At 39.7% G+C, this 20,601-nt stretch overlaps 1 protein-coding gene across 1 annotated transcript in view; it reads right to left on the bottom strand.

Moving 5' to 3' along the window:
• ATP6V0A2 (ATPase H+ transporting V0 subunit a2) overlaps nucleotides 1-20,601 on the bottom strand; it is a 236,702-nt gene that overhangs the window by 109,592 nt on the left and 106,509 nt on the right. The gene's annotated exons all lie outside the window — the stretch shown is intronic.

Here is a 20,601-nt window from a genome sequence, read left to right as displayed (position 1 = left end):
CTGGTAGGAACTTCCGGCAAGTCACTGAGCACTAATTACTGAGCACCAGTTACTAAGCACTGGTAGGAACTTCCAGCAAGTTACTGAGCACTAGTAGGAATTCCCTGTAAAAATAAAATCTGCTGCTCTTTTATACTGTTCCAAGTAGAAACTCTTAAAGGGACAGTAAACACCAGAATTTTTGTTGTTTAAAAATGTAGATAATCCCTTTATTACCCATTACCCAGTTTTGCATAACCAACACAGTTATAATAATATACTTTTTACCTCTGTGATTACCTTGTATCTAAGCCTCTGCAAACTGCCCCCTTATTTCAGTTCTTTTGACAGACATGCATTTTTAGCCAATCAGTGCTGGCTCCTAGGAGCTTCACGTGCCTGAGCTCAATGTTATCTATGTGAAACACATGAACTAACGCCCTCTAGTGGTAAAAAACTGTCAAAATTCTTTCAAGATTAGAGGCGGCCTTCAAGGTCTAAGAAACTAGCATATGAACCTCCTAGGTTTAGCTTTCAACTAAGAAAACCAAGAGAACAAAGCAAAATTGGTAATAAAAGTAAATTGGAAAGTTGTTTAAAATGACATTCCCTATTTAAATCATGAAAGTTTTTTTTTTACTTTACTTTCCCTTTAACATAGAAAAGTAAATAGATTAACAACAGTTTGAAAAAAAATAAACAGAAAAGCATAACTATAAAACATATTATAAATACTGAGCAAGATCTCAATCCTGTCACAATTATTTGCAAACATGACCAGTAAATATAGTTGTGAATTGTGTTTAATAAAAAAATAGTACTGTCAATTAAATGAACATTAAAGGGACAGTATACACTCATTTTCATATAAATGCATGTTATAGACATTACTATAAAGAATAAGATGCACAGATACTGATATAAAAATCCAGTATAAAACTGTTTAAAAAACTGACTTAGAAGCTCTCAGTTTAGCTATGTTGAAAAGGTAGTTGGAAAGCGCACTGCAAGTGGGAAATAAGACACTCCCACCCTCCCCCTTCTTTTGCATATGAAAAGAAACAAACAGGAGCAAGCTGGAGGAGGTAGCTGACGGTATTCTCATAAAACTTTGGGGCTTGGTTAGGAGTCTGAAAATCTATTCATTTAAAAAAAAAAAAAAAAACTGTATGGGCTATATAAATAGATCATCTACAAAATATTTATGCAAAGAAAAAATGAGTGTATAATGTCCCTTTAAAGGGAAATAATAGTAAAAAAATTACATCATATAATACATTAGAGCATGCAATTTTAAGACCAGTGACCCTACACTATTGTGTGTTTAACCGCAACAGAGGGGTTAGACACATAGAAATGTCGCTGATCCAATCAGAAGCGCTAGTTGCATGACTCATATGTGGATTGGACTAGTGGCGGGTTTTGCCCGGGACCAGCAGTGTTCAATGGGTACCTAGCAACACTTCTACTGCGGGTTTAACCCTTTGCAGGTATTAAACACACAGTAGTGTAGGATCAATAGTATTCAAATTACATGCCAACGAATAAGAGCACGTTATTTAACTCTTATGTCCTTATTAATTGCTGGACACAGCTTCAACATAATTGTTACTACTCTGCATGCTTTTATTTTCCGCCTGTGCCTGCAGCCCTCTTCAGAGTTGTTCTCTTATTTTAACCCTTTACAGGTGTAGGGAGGTGAAGCTCCACATCTTCATACTGGGCGCCTCCATCGTGGAGCTCACGTATTCTTTTAACTGTGTGGCACAAGTGGTAAACCTTCACATATCAGTGATGTTGCCGGCTTTTCACAGATGTATCGTGAACGTCACGTTTATCTTTTTTTAGAAATAAAAAAAGGACAATAACAATAAAATAAAACAAAGTAATCCATATTACAGCAGTGATGGAGACGCAGCTCCTAATCTGCAATAAGAGACATACTGTACATTGACTTATTCCACCCCGATATCAATATTAAATTAGCTTAAACTTGTACAGCCACTAAGACTAATCACTCAACTGTTAGGGCGACCCTTTTACCGCCATATTATTAACATTAATAAACCAAATTGGGTTTAAGCTATATTATACTCTTAACAAAACATAGACAAGAAAGAAAGAAAGAAAAAAAGAGGGGGGCAGAAGTTGTCTAACACCCCTCAAGCTCCTCAGGGGCTTCACCAATCAATAGCTATATCCTATCATATTCCACATCCATCCATTGTTGTGGAAGCACCTCTTCAATAATTAACAGTAGAAATTATGCATAAATCTGAATTGCCAGAGGCCATGTTAATATTACTTTTAACCATTTACCAAAATAAGCTCTAAGCTGTTTTTCTTGCAATCATTTATTGTCTTGCAGTTCTGCTGTCATTTGTAATTTCATAACATATACAAATTCTGATATACTGGGAGCCCCAGAAGATCTCCAGCCTCTGAGAATTAAATTGTGTGCGGCCAAAATGGACATGTTTATCAGTTATTATTATTATTATTATTATTATCGGTTATTTGTAGAGCGCCAACAGATTCCGCAGCGCTAGTCAGTTGCTGATCTCCAACAGTTGTAGAAAGAATACATATTGGGGGTAAGCTTAAAATTATTATGAAGTGTATTATTTAGCCATAAATTAATCTTGCCCCAATACCGTCTTAATTCCGGGCAATCCCACAAGCAATGTCTAATATATGCCTTCTCTGCTTTGCATTTATAGCATTTAACTTTTTGATTATTCTGTGACTATTTATTGATTCTGTCCGGTGTAAGGTAGCATTTGTTAATCACTTTCAGGTGTGATTCCCTTTAGCTAATTATCGTTGTAGCTTTTTCGACTAGAGTTATACTTTTCAAAATATCTTGGATCTTTATGTCTAGGAAATATTTAAATGAGTCCCCCTGCATCTTACTCTTTCAGTCTCCAATCTAAATTCTCTTGACTGGCACATCTGTGTAAGGTAGCTCCTAATTTGCAGATATGCATAGAAATTGTTTGAGGGAAGGTGATATTTTTTAAATAATTCTGCATAAGATCTTCTTGTTGTTTTGTCATCGTCAATAAATTGTGGGAGAGTACTTAATTCCTGCCCATGCCATTCTCTAAAAAATGGATTAAAGAGGAAAAAGTATAAAATCAGGGATACCCAGAATCGGTGAAAATTGTGATATTCGATAATCACGGACAACATTTGAAAATGTCAACAATTGACTGACATTGCTGGGTAGTTTGGCATGCAGATAGTGCAATACTGCTTTTAAATTAAAAGGGGCAATTAAATTAGGTTTATATAATATGTGGTATATTCTGCTTTTCTATTCTGTAAGCCAATCTAATGCATATTTGACCAAGGTTATGCAATTATAATACCTAAAGTTTGGTAATGAAAACCCCCCGAATTTTGTGAGTTCTGTTAATCTATCCATTGCCAATTGAGGCTTCTTTTACCCCAGATAAAATGTGTACATGCCCTACTGTACATAGCAATATCTTGGTTTGATACAAAAATATTTAAGTTTTGCAAGGGGAATAGAATATGTGGAAATATTATTGTCTTCATCAACATAATCCTTGCAGAGACAAAAAAAAACAATGTATGTAAGAACTTACCTGATTAATTAATTTCTTTCATTGTGGCAAGTCCATGAACAAGTGACGTATTGGATACACATTCCTACCAGAAGAGGACAAAGTTTCCCAAACTTCAAATACACTTCCCACCTCACTCATACCTCAGTTTAACTTATAGCCAAGTTAGTGAGGTGTAAAAGGAGTAATAGCATAAAGTGCTTAATATAAAAAAACTCAAAAACCCCCAAAAACTGGGTGGGTCTCATGGACTCTTGCCACCCACGGGTCCTCTCGAATGCTTAGTTGAACATGAAAAACAATGAGAACCTGAGCATGCGGCGCTTCTACCGAAACAGCCGAGCAGAATAGTGTCACGCAAGACTGAACGAACCCGACAGGACCAACCTGCACCTAGGGTCCTAACCGGCAAGCTGCATAAATTAAATTTCTTTCATATTGGCAAGAGTCCATGAGCTAGTGACGTATGGGATATACAATCCTAAAAGGAGGGGTAAAGTTTCCCAAACCTCAAAATGCCTATAAATACACCCCTCACCAGACCCACAATTCAGTTTAACGAATAGCCAAGTAGTGGGGTAATAAAGAAAGGAGTAAAAAGCATCAACAAAGGAATTTGGAAATAATTGTGCTTTATAAAAAAAATAAATCATAACCACCATAAAAAAGGTTGGGCCTCATGGACTCTTGCCAATATGAAAGAAATGAATTTATCAGGTAAGTTCTTACATAAATTATGTTTTCTTTCATATAGGTGGCAAGAGTCCATGAGCTAGTGACATATGGGATATAATACCCAAGATGTGGAAGTCCACGAGTCACTAGAGAGGGAGGGATAAAATGAAAACCGCTATTTCCGCTGAGAAATTAAATTCAATTTTTAAAAAAAACCCTCAAATCATAGGCACTAGAATCAAACTGAGACAGCTGCTTGAAGAACCTTTCTACCTAAGGCTGCGTCCGAAGAAGCAAATACATCAAAATGGTAAAATTTAGTAAATGTATGCAAAGAAGACCAAGTTGCTCTTTGCAAATTTGATCAACTGAAGCTTCATTCTTGAAAGCCCAAGATGTGGCGACTGAAGGAACGAAAATTACTATGACGTCCTTTCGGCCTATTCTTCTTCTTATCTTGAGGTAGAAAAGACCCTTTTCCACCCATAATATCAAAGATAATTTCTGCCAAACCGGGTTCAAACAAGGTTTTGCCCTTGTAAGGAATCACCAGAAGCTTGACTTTAGAGGAAACGCCCACAAACCATGATTTCAACCATAACGCCCTGCGGGCTAGCACAGCAAAATTAGAAGTTTTAGCTCCTAGTCTAACAACCTGTAAATTGGCATATGCAATAAAGGAATTGGCCAATTTAAGAGATTTAATCCCATCTTGAATTTCATCCAAGGAAGTCTCTACTTGAAGAGAATCAGACAAGGCGTTGAACCAATAAGATGTCTCGGTGGCAATACACAACGCAGGTTGCCATTGGAGACCTTGATGAACATAAATCTTTTTCAAATAAGCCTCCATCTTCTTGTCCATCGGATCCTTAAAAGAGCAGCTATCCTCAATAGGAATAGTGGTTCTCTTAGCCAGAGTGGAAATGGCCACTTCAACTTTGGGGACAGTACACCAAGGTTCTTTAATGGAGTCCGACAGGAAACATTTTCTTAAAAATGGGAGACAGGGAAAAAGACACCCCTGGTTTCTCCCATTCCTGTGAGATAGATAATCTCCCTAGCACGGTCCAGCACATGAAAAACCTCTGAAGTGGAAGGTTCATCAAAGAAACTATTAAGTTAACTAGATTTCTTAGGAGTGACAATGACAGGGGTATCTGAGTCATCTAAAGTAGCTAAAACCTCCTTTAACAATACACAAAGGTGTTCAAGCTTAAATCTGAAGGATACTACCCTCAGTCTAAGAAGAACAAATTATACTGTCCGAATCTGAGATTTCACCCTCAGAAAGTCCAGATATATCTTCCTCATCAGACTTATGAGAAAGGGCAACTTGGGAAGCAGAACTGAGGACAGGCACCTTACTTTCTGAATTTCTAGATTTCCTCTTGCGTTTTCCCTGTAATCTGGGAATGGCAGCTAATGCTGCAGATACCGCTGAAGATACCTGGGCATCAATTTCTGTTTTTAAATAAACTCCACTAGGAGTTATAGAGGAACCACAGGGCACTGCATGTGACACCATTGAGGCTTGGACGTAGCAGGAGAAAGCTGAGGTATTACTTTACTTTAACAGCATCATCCTGAGAGACATTAGGCTAAAAAATTTTACCTTTATTTTGCAAGGTTTTCTTGACACATGAACAAAATTGCATAGGAGCTGCAATTTGTGCATCTAAACATAATAAGCATGAATTCATGAGAGCAGGCTCTTGTTCCATATCAGACATGATGTTTTATTTTAAAGCAAAGGGGGAATGAATAAGCTGCTGAAATAGAAAATTCAGCCTTACTTTCAGTTTAAACTTGAATTGTTTTATCAAGTAAATATGTGTTCGATAATAAAGTCTTATAAAAACATTTTACCCTTTCTTTTCAAAAGAGTTTAAATGTTAGCCTCACACAAGCTACAGTGCCTGCTTCATGCCCCAGTGTAACCCATACAACATGATTATCTATGTCCCAATAAAAAAGCAGTGTCTTAATTTGTTAAGTGCATGGTCTCCCTAACTGGGAGAAAAAGCACTTACCTGCTTCGCTGTCCGGCATGTAGACAGTTACAAGGTATGAGAAGACACAGTTCTTCAGAGTCCTTTGAAAAAGAAAGAACAGAGTAGCCAACTCTGGCTTTCTGAACTAGGGCAGCAATTGTTAGGAAAACGCAGTAAGTACCTCTTTACAAGTTCCTAACTGCTTTAAAGCCACCACTACCCGACTGCAAGGAATGACGTGGAATACGGCAATACCCCAAAACTTGCTTGTAGATTAAATCAAAATTTTTCTTCAGACACCTAAACTTCACGTCCTCCATGCACCGAAGGCAAAGAGAATGACAGAGTTGTGGGTAAGGGAGTGATACTTAGCAGTTTAACTGTGGTGCTTTACTTGCCTCATGCAAAAAAAACTTCACATTGTCCCATGTCATTTATTTGCATTATCAGATGTCAGCGATGCCATTTGATATCATTTAATGAGAGATGACATCACAGGCAATGAGAAAGTGCCCAGAGGCACCTATTAACACCAGAATGGTGCAAGTGGCTGCTCTTTTGAAGAAATTGTCTTCTGTTACAGGGTAATACACTTAGGGAGCTATTAGGTGGTCATTATTGCCACAATGATTACCTGAGAAAACTATAAGGATATGTAGCAAAATCCCTTCTATAACCCATAGTACAGTAAGGGACATGAGACCACTTATTTGAAATCATGTACTTTCAAAACAGCGGTACCACGGTACTTCCAACTGCCAGATAACAATGGCAAATCATGTGAAGAGTAGTTCCTATTTTATTTATTTATTTTAAATATATTTTTATTGAGGCTTTCAAAATAAAAAACAAACAAACATACAGGCAAATGGCAAAAGGAGATGCAGTTATACATATAAAGGCACATAAGTAATTATCACATTTCAATTTCAAATATCAGTGAATACACAAATTACTGAAAATCCAGGCACATGTTCAAGCAACAAATATTGCCTGCTTCCCCTAGCAATTAAACCTCAAATTTTAAAATGAGATTACGATTAACCCCTGATAACAATTGCCAAACAGTAAAGAGAGAGAGACTTCCCCCAATGATCAATAGTGGCCTCTTGCATGACCCACCTCATTACTATACTGTTAAAGGGAAGGTAAACCTTAGCTAATCAATTGCCAAATATCTGACATTAAAAAAAAAAAAAGTATGTGTGTACCTTTTTTTTTTTAATCTATCTGTAAAATGGTTACATCCATGCCTATAGTAATTGCTTCTATTACAATGTTATGACAATGTAATCTAATTTACCTATTGCCCCTAAAGGTGCATTTGTATGAGCATTGCCCTGAAAAGGGCAATCGGCTCTTTTGCTGCCAATTAAAAAAACAAAAACTAACACTAAAAAATGTACTCACCGTTCTTGAAATCCGGACATCCATCTTCTTTCAGGCGGATCCATCTTCATCCATCGCAGGACCATCTTCTTCCCGGAGGTGCGGAGTGGTCTTCTGAGGCACATAGCAGTCTTCGGTGGAGACAGTCTTCTGCGACGTAGAGGTCCTCTTCATGCGATCAGCCGCGCACATTTAAGATTGAATGCAAGGTACCCCTTTTATATTGGGGTACCTTGCATTTCTATTGGCTGAAATTTTCAAATCAGCCAATAGGATGAGAGATACTACATTTGATGTAATGTTAGGATTTTTTTATTTTGGTAATTTTTAATTTATTTTTTAAGATAGTCTTATTTTTTTTATGTAATTGGTGTTAAAGTAGGTGGTGCTAGGTTAGGGGGCTTAGAGATTAAATTAATACTTTGCGTTGTGGGGGGGTAGGGTTTAATAGGTTAATTAGGTAGACTGCGTTGTGGGGGATGGCGGTTTAGGGGTTAATAGTGTTGATAGGTACTTTGCCTTGTGGGGGGATGGTGGTTTAGGGGTTAATACATTTATTGCGATGTGGGGGTTGGCAGATTAGGAGTTAATACATTTTATTATTAGTTGCGATGTGGGGGATGGCAGTTTAGAGGTTAATACATTTTATTATTAGTTGTGATGTGGGGGGATGGCGGTTTGGAGGTTAATACATTTTATTATTAGTTGCGATGTGGGAGGGGGATGGTGGATTAGGGGTTTTGACATGTCGGGTTCATTTTTTGGGAGGCGGGTTAGACGTTTACGGGCAATTAAACTTTTTTTTGTTTTTTCCTTAGGCACCAGCAGATCATATACTGCTGTAAGACACTGGCGACTCCAGAAAAGTCTATTTCCGCACATTTCTGAACCTCGCCGGTTTATCCGATTTTACGGCATCTAATCTGCCAGGACTGTACTGTCCATTGTAACATTCACTTTAAAGGGGGAATTTCAGGGGAATAAACGTGTCTGCAATACAAGGCAATATATACAATCTACCCCAGTCAATTACTATAACACACTATACCTACGAGGAGGACTAAACCCAATTATAAATTTAACTGTAAGAACAAACAACTATGTGTGTACATTTGCTTAACAGCTACAGCAGACAGTGTTCAAAAGCTAGTACAATAATAGATCAGACATATAAAGACTAACATAACAGAAATAACATTGATTCATATCAGCAAAACCCGAGTGGTATATCTAAATATGTTGCTGATATATTTAATGCATTATGCGCAATTAGTACCACAGATAGTAAATAAACTACTAAGATATTTTCAACAAAGCATAATATTCACACGCTGAAAAGTCTCATCAGCCGACAAATTGTCTTCAAAGCCAAAACCTCACCTGGATGGAATAGTTATAAGAGGGTCCAGCTGAGTGCAATAAAGTAAGTGTTTTAGAGAAGTTCAATCTCTGTAGATTCTCATACACTACAAAAGGTTGAGATCTCTCACTAATCATCAGACCACATAGTTGGACAATCTCTTTGTCTTCTACCTGAGGCGATAGGGTAGGTTGCTCCAAGTTCTATATCTTTCATCTCGTAACCGTTCACTTAGTCAAAGGTCTCCATTGGAGTTGCATCTTCCTCACAGGAGAAGAAGATCGCCTCTGACCAACTTAACGTCTATATTTCTGCTTGAGTAACAACTGCTTTCTGTTACTTCTGAATAGTAAAAGTGACAAAATTCTTTTTACCGCAATTCTTTTTTTAACCCCTTAATAACCACAGCACTTTTCCATTTTCTGTCCGTTTTGGTACCAAGGCTCTATTTACATTTTTGCGGTGTTTGGGTTTAGCTGTAATTTTCCTCTTACTCATTTACTGTGCCCACACATATTATATACAGTTTTTCTCGTCATTGGATGGACTTTCTAAAAGATTCCATTATTTTCACCATTTCTTATAATTTACGATAAAAAAAATTATAAAATATGAGGGGGAAAATGGAAGAAGAAAAAAAATAAAATTAAAAAAAAAAAAAAAAAACAGACTTTCTAACTTTGACCCCCAAAATCTGTTACACATCTACAACCACCAAAAAACACCCATGCTAAATAGTTTCTAAATTTTGTCCTGAGTTTAGAAATACCCAATGTTAACATGTTCTTTGCTTTTTTTTGCAAGTTATAGGGCAATACATACAAGTAACACTTTGATATTTCCAAACCACTTTTTTTTCAAAATTAGCGCTAGTTACATTGGGACACCGATATCTTTCAGGAATCCCTGAATATCCCTTGACATGTATATATATTTTTTTAGAAGACATCCCAAAGTATTGATCTAGGCCCATTTTGGTATATTTCATGCCACCATTTCACCGCCAAATGCGATCAAATAAAAAAAATTTTTAAAAAAAAACTTTACATTTTGCAAAATTTTAGGTTTCTCACTGAAATTATTTATAAACAGGTTGTGCAGTTATGGCACAAATGGTTGTAAATACTTCTCTGGGATCCCCTTTGTTCAGAAATAGCAGACATATATGGCTTTAGCGTTGCTTTTTGGTAATTAGGCCGCTAAATGCTGCTGCGCATCACACGTATATTATGGCTAGCAGTGAAGGAGTTAATTAGGTAGCTTGTAGGGAGAGCTTGCAAGGTTAATTTTAGTTTTATTGTAGAGATCAGCCTCCCACCTGACACATCACACCCACTGATCCCTCCCAAACAGCTCTCTTCCCTCCCCCACCCCACAATTGTCTCCGCCATCTTAAGTACTGGCAGAAAGTCTGCCAGTACTAAAATAAAAAGTTATGTTTAAAAAAAAATGTATAGCATATTTAAATATGTTGGTGTGTAGGATACCCCCTTAGCCCCAACCTCCCTGATACTCCCCCAAACAGCTCTCTAACCCTCTCCCTCTAACTTATTAGGAGCCATCTTAGGTACTGGCAGCTGTCTGCAACAAAAAACAGAATTTATGCTTACCTGATAAATTACTTTCTCCAACGGTGTGTCCGGTCCACGGCGTCATCCATAACTTGTGGGAATATTCTCTTCCCCAACAGGAAATGGCAAAGAGCACAGCAAAAGCTGTCCATATAGTCCCTCCTAGGCTCCGCCCACCCCAGTCCTTCGACCGACGGACAGGAGAAAAAACAGGAGAAACTATAGGGTGCCGTGGTGACTGTAGTTAAAGAAAGAAATTCATCAAACCCGATTAAAAAACCAGGGCGGGCCGTGGACCGGACACACCGTTGGAGAAAGTAATTTATCAGGTAAGCATAAATTCTGTTTTCTCCAACAGTGTCCGGTCCGCGGCATCATCCATAACTTGTGGGAACCAATACCAAAGCTTTAGGACACGGATGAAGGGAGGGAGCCAATCAGGTTACCGAAGAAGCAAAAGTATCAAATTTGTAGAATTTGGCAAAAGTGTGCAGGGAAGACCAAGTCGCTGCCTTACATATCTGATCAACAGAAGCCTCGTTCTTGAAGGCCCATGTGGAAGCCACAGCCCTAGTAGAGTGAGCTGTGATGCGTTCAGGAGGCTGCCGTCCGGCAGTCTCATAAGCCAATCGGATGATGCTTTTCAGCCAAAAGGAGAGAGGTAGCAGTAGCTTTTTGACCTCTCCTCTTGCCAGAATAAACGACAAACAGAGAAGACGTTTCTCTGAACTCCTTTGTTGCTTCTAAATAGAACTTTAAAGCACGAACTACATCTAAATTGTGTAACAAACGTTCCTTCTTTGAAACTAGATTCGGACACAAAGAAAGCACGATTTCCTGGTTAATATTCTTGTTAGAAACAACCTTTGGAAGGAAACCAGGTTTAGTCCGCAAAACAACCTTATCTGAATGGAACACCAGATAGGGCGGATTACACTGCAGAGCAGATAACTCAGAAACTCTTCTAGCAGAAGAAATAGCAACCAAAAACAGAACTTTCCAAGATAACATCTTGATATCTATGGAATGTAGAGGTTCAAACGGAACCCCTTGAAGAACTGAAAGAACTAAATTCAGACTCCAGGGAGGAGTCAAAGGTCTGTAAACAGGCTTGATCCTGACCAAAGCCTGAAGAAAAGCTTGAACATCTGGCACAGCTGCCAGTCGTTTGTGTAGCAAGACAGATAAAGCAGAAATCTGTCCCTTTAGAGAACTCGCTGATAATCCCTTATCCAAACCCTCTTGGAGAAAGGAAAGGATCCTAGGAATTTTGATCTTACTCCATGAGAATCCCTTGGATTCACACCAACAGATATATCTTTTCCATATTTTATGGTAAATTTTTCTAGTTACAGGTTTTCTGGCTTGTACCAGAGTATCTATCACAGAATCCGAAAACCCACGCTTAGATAAAATCAAGCGTTCAATTTCCAAGCCGTCAGCTGGAGGGAAACTAGATTTGGATGTTCGAATGGACCCTGTACTAGAAGATCCTGTCTCAAAGGTAGCTTCCATGGTGGAGCCGATGACATATTCACCAGGTCTGCATACCAAGTCCTGCGTGGCCACGCAGGAGCTATCAAGATCACCGAGGCCCTCTCCTGCTTGATCCTGGCTAACAGCCTGGGAATGAGAGGAAACGGTGGAAACACATAAGCTAGGTTGAGGGCCCAAGGCGCTACTAATGCATCCACTAGAGTCGCCTTGGGATCCCTGGATCTGGACCCGTAGCAAGGAACCTTGAAGTTCTGACGAGACGCCATCAGATCCATGTCTGGAATGCCCCATAATTGAGTCAACTGGGCAAATATCTCCGGGTGGAGTTCCCACTCCCCCGGATGGAATGTCTGACGACTCAGATAATCCGCCTCCCAGTTTTCCACTCCTGGGATGTGGATCGCAGATAGGTGGCAGGAGTGATCCTCCGCCCATTTTATGATTTTGGTCAATTCTCTCATCTCCAGGGAACTCCTTGTTCCCTCCTGATAGTTGATGTAAGCAACAGTCGTCATGTTGTCTGATTGGAATCTTATGAATCTGGCCTTTGCTAGTTGAGGCCAAGCCCTGAGAGTATTGAATATCGCTCTCAGTTCCAGAATGTTTATCGGGAGAAGAGACTCTTCCCGAGACCATAGATCCTGAGCTTTCAGGGAGTCCCAGACCGCGCCCCAGCCCACTAGACTGGCGTTGGTCGTGACGATGACCCACTCTGGTCTGCGGAAGCTCATTCCCTGGGACAGGTGATCCTGGGTAAGCCACCAACGGAGTGAGTATCTGGTCTTCTGATCTACTTGAATCACTGGAGACAAGTCTGTATAGTCCCCATTCCACTGTTTCAGCATGCACAGTTGTAATGGTCTTAGATGAATTCGCGCAAAAGGAACTATGTCCATTGCTGCAACCATCAACCCTACTACTTCCATGCAGTGAGCTATGGAAGGTCGTGGAACAGAGTGAAGAACTTGACAAGCGTTTAGAAGTTTTGACTTTCTGACATCTGTCAGGAAAATCTTCATTTCTAAAGAATCTATTATTGTCCCCAAGAAAGGAACTCTTGTCGACGGAGACAGGGAACTCTTTTCTATGTTCACCCTCCACCCGTGAGATCTGAGAAAGGCCAGAACGATGTCTGTGTGAGCCTTTGCCTTTGAAAGAGACGACGCTTGTATCAGAATGTCGTCCAAGTAAGGTGCCACTGCAATGCCCCTTGGTCTTAGAACCGCTAGAAGGGACCCGAGTACCTTTGTGAAAATCCTTGGAGCAGTGGCTAGCCCGAATGAGAGAGCCACAAACTGGTAATGTTTGTCCAGAAAGGCGAACCTTAGGAACTGATGATGATCTTTGTGGATAGGAATATGTAGATACGCATCCTTTAGATCCACGGTAGTCATAAATTGACCCTCCTGGACTGTAGGTAAAATCGTTCGAATAGTTTCCATTTTGAACGATGGCACTCTGAGAAATTTGTTTAGAATCTTTAAATCCAGAATTGGTCTGAAAGTTCCCTCTTTTTTGGGAACTACAAACAGATTTGAGTAAAACCCCATTCCTTGTTCCACAGTTGGAACTGGGTGTATCACTCCCATTTTTAACAGGTCTTCTACACAATGTAAGAATGCCTGTCTCTTTATTTGGTTTGAAGATAAGTGAGACATGTGGAACCTTCCCTTTGGGGGTAGTTCCTTGAATTCCAGAAGATAACCCTGAGAAACTATTTCTAGTGCCCAGGGATCCTGAACATCTCTTGCCCAAGCCTGAGCGAAGAGAGAGAGTCTGCCCCCTACTAGATCCGGTCCCGGATCGGGGGCTACTCCTTCATGCTGTTTTGGTAGCAGCAGCAGGCTTCTTGGCCTGCTTACCCTTGTTCCAGCCTTGCATCGGTTTCCAAGCTGGTTTGGTTTGCGAAGCATTACACTCTTGTCTAGAGGCTGCAGAGTTGGAGGCCGGTCCGTTCCTGAAATTGCGAAAGGAACGAAAATTAGACTTATTCTTGGCCTTGAAAGGCCTATCTTGTGGGAGGGCGTGGCCCTTACCCCCAGTGATGTCTGAGATAATCTCTTTCAATTCTGGCCCAAAAAGGGTTTTACCCTTGAAAGGGATATTAAGCAATTTTGTCTTGGAAGATACATCCGCTGACCAAGACTTTAGCCAGAGCGCTCTGCGCGCCACAATTGCAAACCCTGAATTTTTCGCCGCTAATCTAGCTAACTGCAAAGCGGCATCTAAAATAAAGGAATTAGCTAACTTAAGTGCGTGAATTCTGTCCATAACCTCCTCATACGGAGTCTCTCTACTGAGCGACTTTTCTAGTTCCTCGAACCAGAACCACGCTGCTGTAGTGACAGGAATAATGCACGAAATAGGTTGCAGGAGGTAACCTTGCTGTACAAAAATCTTTTTAAGCAAACCCTCCAATTTTTTATCCATAGGATCTTTGAAAGCACAATTATCCTCGATAGGAATAGTAGTGCGCTTAGCTAGTGTAGAAACTGCCCCCTCGACCTTAGGGACTGTCTGCCATAAGTCCTTTCTGGGGTCGACCATAGGAAATAATTTCTTAAATATAGGAGGGGGGACAAAAGGTATGCCGGGCTTCTCCCACCCCTTATTCACTATGTCCGCCACCCGCTTGGGTATAGGAAAAGCGTCGGGGTGCACCGGAACCTCTAGGAACTTGTCCATCTTACACAATTTTTCTGGAATGACCAGGTTGTCACAATCATCCAGAGTAGATAGCACCTCCTTAAGCAGTGCGCGGAGATGCTCTAATTTAAATTTAAATGTCACAACATCAGGTTCTGCCTGTTGAGAAATTCTACCTGAATCAGAAATATCCCCATCTGACAAAACCTCCCTCATGGCCACTTCAGATTGGTGTGAGGGTATGACAGAGCAATTATCATCAGCGCCCTCCTGCTCTATAGTGTTTAAAACAGAGCAATCGCGCTTTCTCTGAAATGCAGGCATTTTGGATAAAATATTTGCTATGGAGTTATCCATTACTGCCGTCAATTGTTGCATAGTAACAAGCATTGGCGCGCTAGAAGTACAAGGGGTCTCCTGTGTGGGCAAAACTGGTGTAGACACAGAAGGAGATGATGTAGAACTATGTCTACTCCCTTCATCTGATGAATCATCTTGGGCAACTTTACTATCTGTGGCAGTACTGTCCTTACTTTGTTTGGACGCTATGGCACAATTATCACACAATTTTGAAGGGGGACACACATTGGCTTCCATACATACAGAACATAGTTTATCTGAAGGCATAGACATGTTAAACAGGCTTAAACTTGTCAATAAAGTACAAAAACCGTTTTAAAACAAAACCGTTACTGTCTTTAAATTTTAAACAGGGCACACTTTTTTACTGAATATGTGAAAAACTATGAAGGAATTGTTCAATTTTCACCACATTGTCTTAAAGCATTCAAAGCATTGCAACCCAAATTTCAGACTTTTAACCCTTAAAATGACAAAACCGGAGCCGTTTATAGTTTTAACCCCTCTACAGTCCCAGCTACAGCCTTTGCTGCGACTTTACCAAACCCAGGGGGGTACACGATACCAAATGAAGCCTTCTAGGGACCTTTTCAACTACTTCCAGACCCATACACATGCAGCTGCATGTCCTGCTCTCAAAAGTAACTGCGCAGTAATGGCGCGAAAATGAGGCTCTGCCTACTACATAGAAGGCCCTTCCTGACTGGGAAGGTGTCTAAACCAGTGACTGACGTAAAAAAAACGTTCCCCAAAGTTATAAAGTGTGAATTTCAACATCAAGCTGTATAAGATGCCCAAATAAAGTAATCGATCTAGCCCATAAAAGTGTCTACCAGTTTTATAGCCCATATTAAGCCCTTTATTCTGTTTGAGACTAAGAAAATGGCTTACAGGTCCCCATGAGGGGAAAATGACAGCCTTCCAGCATTACACAGTCTTGTTAGAAATATGGCTAGTCATACCTTAAGCAGAAAAGTCTGCCAACTGTTCCCCCAACTGAAGTTATCTCTTCTCAACAGTCCTATGTGGGAACAGAAACCGATTTTAGTTACTGCTGCTAAAATCATACTCCTCTCACAAACAGAACTCTTCATCCTTTTCTGTTTCAGAGTAAATAGTACATACCAGCACTATTTGAAAATAACAAACTCTTGATAGTAGAATAAAAAACTACAACTAAACACCACATACTCTTCACCATCTCCGTGGAGATGCTGCTTGTTCAGCGGCAAAGAGAATGACTGGGGTAGGCGGAGCCTAGGAGGGACTATATGGACAGCTTTTGCTGTGCTCTTTGCCATTTCCTGTTGGGGAAGAGAATATTCCCACAAGTTATGGATGACGCCGTGGACCGGACACACCAATGTTGGAGAAAAACATAATTTATGTAAGAACTTACCTGATAAATTCATTTCTTTCATATTAACAAGAGTCCATGAGCTAGTGACGTATGGGATATACATTCCTACCAGGAGGGGCAAAGTTTCCCAAACCTTAAAATGCCTATAAATACACCCCTCACCACACCCACAAATCAGTTTAACGAATAGCCAAGAAGTGGGGTGATAAGAAAAAAAGTGCGAAGCATATAAAATAAGGAATTGGAATAATTGTGCTTTATACAAGAAAATCATAACCACCACAAAAAAGGGTGGGCCTCATGGACTCTTGTTAATATGAAAGAAATGAATTTATCAGGTAAGTTCTTACATAAATTATGTTTTCTTTCATGTAATTAACAAGAGTCCATGAGCTAGTGACGTATGGGATAATGACTACCCAAGATGTGGATCTTTCCACACAAGAGTCACTAGAGAGGGAGGGATAAAATAAAGACAGCCAATTCCTGCTGAAAATAATCCACACCCAAAATAAAGTTTAACAAAAAACATAAGCAGAAGATTCAAACTGAAACCGCTGCCTGAAGAACTTTTCTACCAAAAACTGCTTCAGAAGAAGAAAATACATCAAAATGGTAGAATTTAGTAAAAGTATGCAAAGAGGACCAAGTTGCTGCTTTGCAGATCTGGTCAACCGAAGCTTCATTCCTAAACGCCCAGGAAGTAGATACTGACCTAGTAGAATGAGCTGTAATTCTCTGAGGCGGAATTTTACCCGACTCAACATAGGCAAGATGAATTAAAGATTTCAACCAAGATGCCAAAGAAATGGCAGAAGCTTTCTGGCCTTTCCTAGAACCGGAAAAGATAACAAATAGACTAGAAGTCTTACAGAAAGATTTCGTAGCTTCAACATAATATTTCAAAGCTCTAACAACATCCAAAGAATGCAACGATTTCTCCTTAGAATTCTTAGGATTAGGACATAATGAAGGAACCACAATTTCTCTACTAATGTTGTTGGAATTCACAACTTTAGGTAAAAATTCAAAAGAAGTTCGCAACACCGCCTTATCCTGATGAAGAATCAGAAAAGGAGACTCACAAGAAAGAGCAGATAATTCAGAAACTCTTCTGGCAGAAGAGATGGCCAAAAGGAACAAAACTTTCCAAGAAAGTAATTTAATATCCAATGAATGCATAGGTTCAAATGGAGGAGCTTGAAGAGCCCCCAGAACCAAATTCGAACTCCAAGGAGGAGAAATTGACTTAATGACAGGCTTTATACGAACCAAAGCTTGTACAAAACAATGAATATCAGGAAGAATAGCAATCTTTCTGTGAAAAAGAACAGAAAGAGCAGAGATTTGACCTTTCAAGGAACTTGCGGACAAACCCTTATCTAAACCATCCTGAAGAAATTGTAATATTCTCGGTATTCTAAAAGAATGCCAAGAAAAATGATGAGAAAGACACCAAGAAATATAAGTCTTCCAGACTCTATAATATATCTCTCTGGATACAGATTTACGAGCCTGTAACATAGTATTAATCACAGAGTTAGAGAAACCTCTTTGACCAAGAATCAAGCGTTCAATCTCCATACCTTTAAATTTAAGGATTTCAGATCCTGATGGAAAAAAGGACCTTGAGACAAAAGGTCTGGTCTTAACGGAAGAGTCCACGGTTGGCAAGAGGCCATCCGGACAGGATCCGCATACCAAAACCTGTGAGGCCATGCCGGAGCTACCAGCAGAACAAACGAGCATTCCTTCAGAATCTTGGAGATTACTCTTGGAAGAAGAACTAGAGGCGGAAAGATATAGGCAGGATGATACTTCCAAGGAAGTGAAAATGCATCCACTGCCTCCGCCTGAGGATCCCGGGATCTGGACAGATACCTGGGAAGTTTCTTGTTTAGATGAGAAGCCATCAGATCTATTTCTGGAAGTTCCCACATTTGAACAATCTGAAGAAATACCTCTGGGTGAAGAGACCATTCGCCCGGATGCAACGTTTGGCGACTGAGATAATCCGCTTTCCAATTGTCCATACCTGGGATATAAACCGCAGAGATTAGACAGGAGCTGGATTCCGCCCAAACCAAAATTCGAGATACTTCTTTCATAGCCAGAGGACTGTGAGTCCCTCCTTGATGATTGATGTATGCCACAGTTGTGACATTGTCTTATCTGAAAACAATGAACAACTCTCTCTTCAGAAGAGGCCAAGACTGAAGAGCTCTGAAAATTGCACGGAGTTCCAAAATATTGATCGGAAATCTCACCTCCTGAGATTCCCAAACCCCTTGTGCCGTCAGATACCCCCACACAGCTCCCCAACCTGTAAGACTTGTATCTGTTGAGATTATAGTCCAGGTCGGAAGAACAAAGAAGCCCCCTGAACTAAACGATGGTGATCTGTCCACCATGTCAGAGAGTGTCGTAAAATCGGTTTAAAGATATTAATTGAGATATCTTTGAGTAATCCCTGCACCATTGGTTCAGCATACAGAGCTGAAGAGGTCGCATGTGAAAACGAGCAAAGGAGATCGCATCTGATGCGGCAGTCCTAAGACCCAACATTTCCATGCATAAGGCTACCAAAGGGAATGATTGTGACTGAAGGTTTTGACAAGCTGATATCAATGTTAAACTTCTCTTGTCTAACAAGGACAGAGTCATAGACACTGAATTTATCTAGAAACCTAAAAAGGTTACCCTTGTCTGAGGAATCAATGAACTGATTGGTAAATTGATCCTCCAACCATGAACTTGAAGAAACAACACAAGTCGATTCGTATGAGATTCTTCGAAAATGAGAAGACTGAGCAAGTACCAAGATATCGTCCAAATAAGGAAATACCAAAACCCTATTCTCTGATTACAGAAAGAAGGGCACCGAGAACCTTTGAAAAAAATTCTTGGAACTGAGGCTAGGCCAAACAGTAGAGCCACAAAACTGGTAATGCTTGTCTAAAAAGAGAATCTCAGACACTAAAAGTGATCTGGATGAATCGGAATATGCAGATACACATCCTGTAAATCTATTGTAGACATATAATGCCCTTGCTAAACAAAAGGCAGGATAGTCCTACAGTAACCATCTTGAATGTTGGTATCCTAACATAACGATTCAATAATGATAGATCCAGAACTGGTCTGAAGGAATTGACCTTCTTTGGTACAATGAAGAGATAAAATAAAACCCCAGCCCCTGTTCCAGAACTGGAACTGGCATAAATACTCCAGCCAACTCTAGATCTGAAACACATTTCAGAAATGCTGAGCCTTGCTGTGTCAACTGGGACACGGGAAAGAAAAGAATCTCTTAGCAGGAGGCCTTAACTTGAAGCCAATTCTGTACCTTTCTGAAACAATGTTTCTGAAACCAGAGATTAAGAACGGAATTGATCCAAATTTCTTTGAAGAAAACGTAATCTGCCCCATACCAGCTGAGCTGGAATAAGGGCCGCACCTTCATAGATACTTAGGAGCTGGCTATAGGTTTCTATAAGGCTTGGATATATTCCAAACTGGAAATAGTTTCCAAACTGATACCGCTCCTGAGGATGAAGGATCAGGCTTTTGTTCCTTGTTGTGAGGAAAGGAACGAAATGATTATTTACCCTGGAAAGAAAGGGAAAGCAAAGTTGACTTAGAAGACATGTCAGCATTCCAAGTTTAATCCATAAAGTTTTTCTAGCTAAAATAGCTAGAGACATATACCTGACATCAACTCTAATGATATCAAAAGATGGTATCACCAATAAAATTATTAGCATGTTATAGAATAATAATAATGCTATAAAATTATGATCTGTTACTTGTTGCGCTAAAGCTTCTAACCAAAAAGTTGAAGCTGCAGCAACATCCGCTAAAAATATAGCAGGTCTAAGAAGATTACCTGAACATAAGTAAGCTTTTCTTAGAAAAGATTCAATTTTCCTATCTAAAGGATCCTTAAATGAAGTACTATCTGCCATAGGAATAGTAGTACATTAGCAGGAGTAGAGACAGCCCCATAACCTTAGGGATTTTTGTCCCAAAAAACTCTAATCTGTCAGATGGCACAGGATATAATTTGCTTAAACGTCTAGAAGGAGTAAATAAATTACCCAAATTATTCCATTCCCTGGAAATTACTTCAGAAATAGCATCAGGGAGATAAAACACTTCTGGAATAACTACAGGAGATTTA

This window comes from Bombina bombina, chromosome 2 (assembly GCF_027579735.1).
Source record: "Bombina bombina isolate aBomBom1 chromosome 2, aBomBom1.pri, whole genome shotgun sequence".
In the NCBI taxonomy this organism is placed as follows: Eukaryota; Metazoa; Chordata; class Amphibia; order Anura; family Bombinatoridae; genus Bombina; species Bombina bombina.
This window is presented reverse-complemented; position numbering and strand designations above follow the sequence as displayed.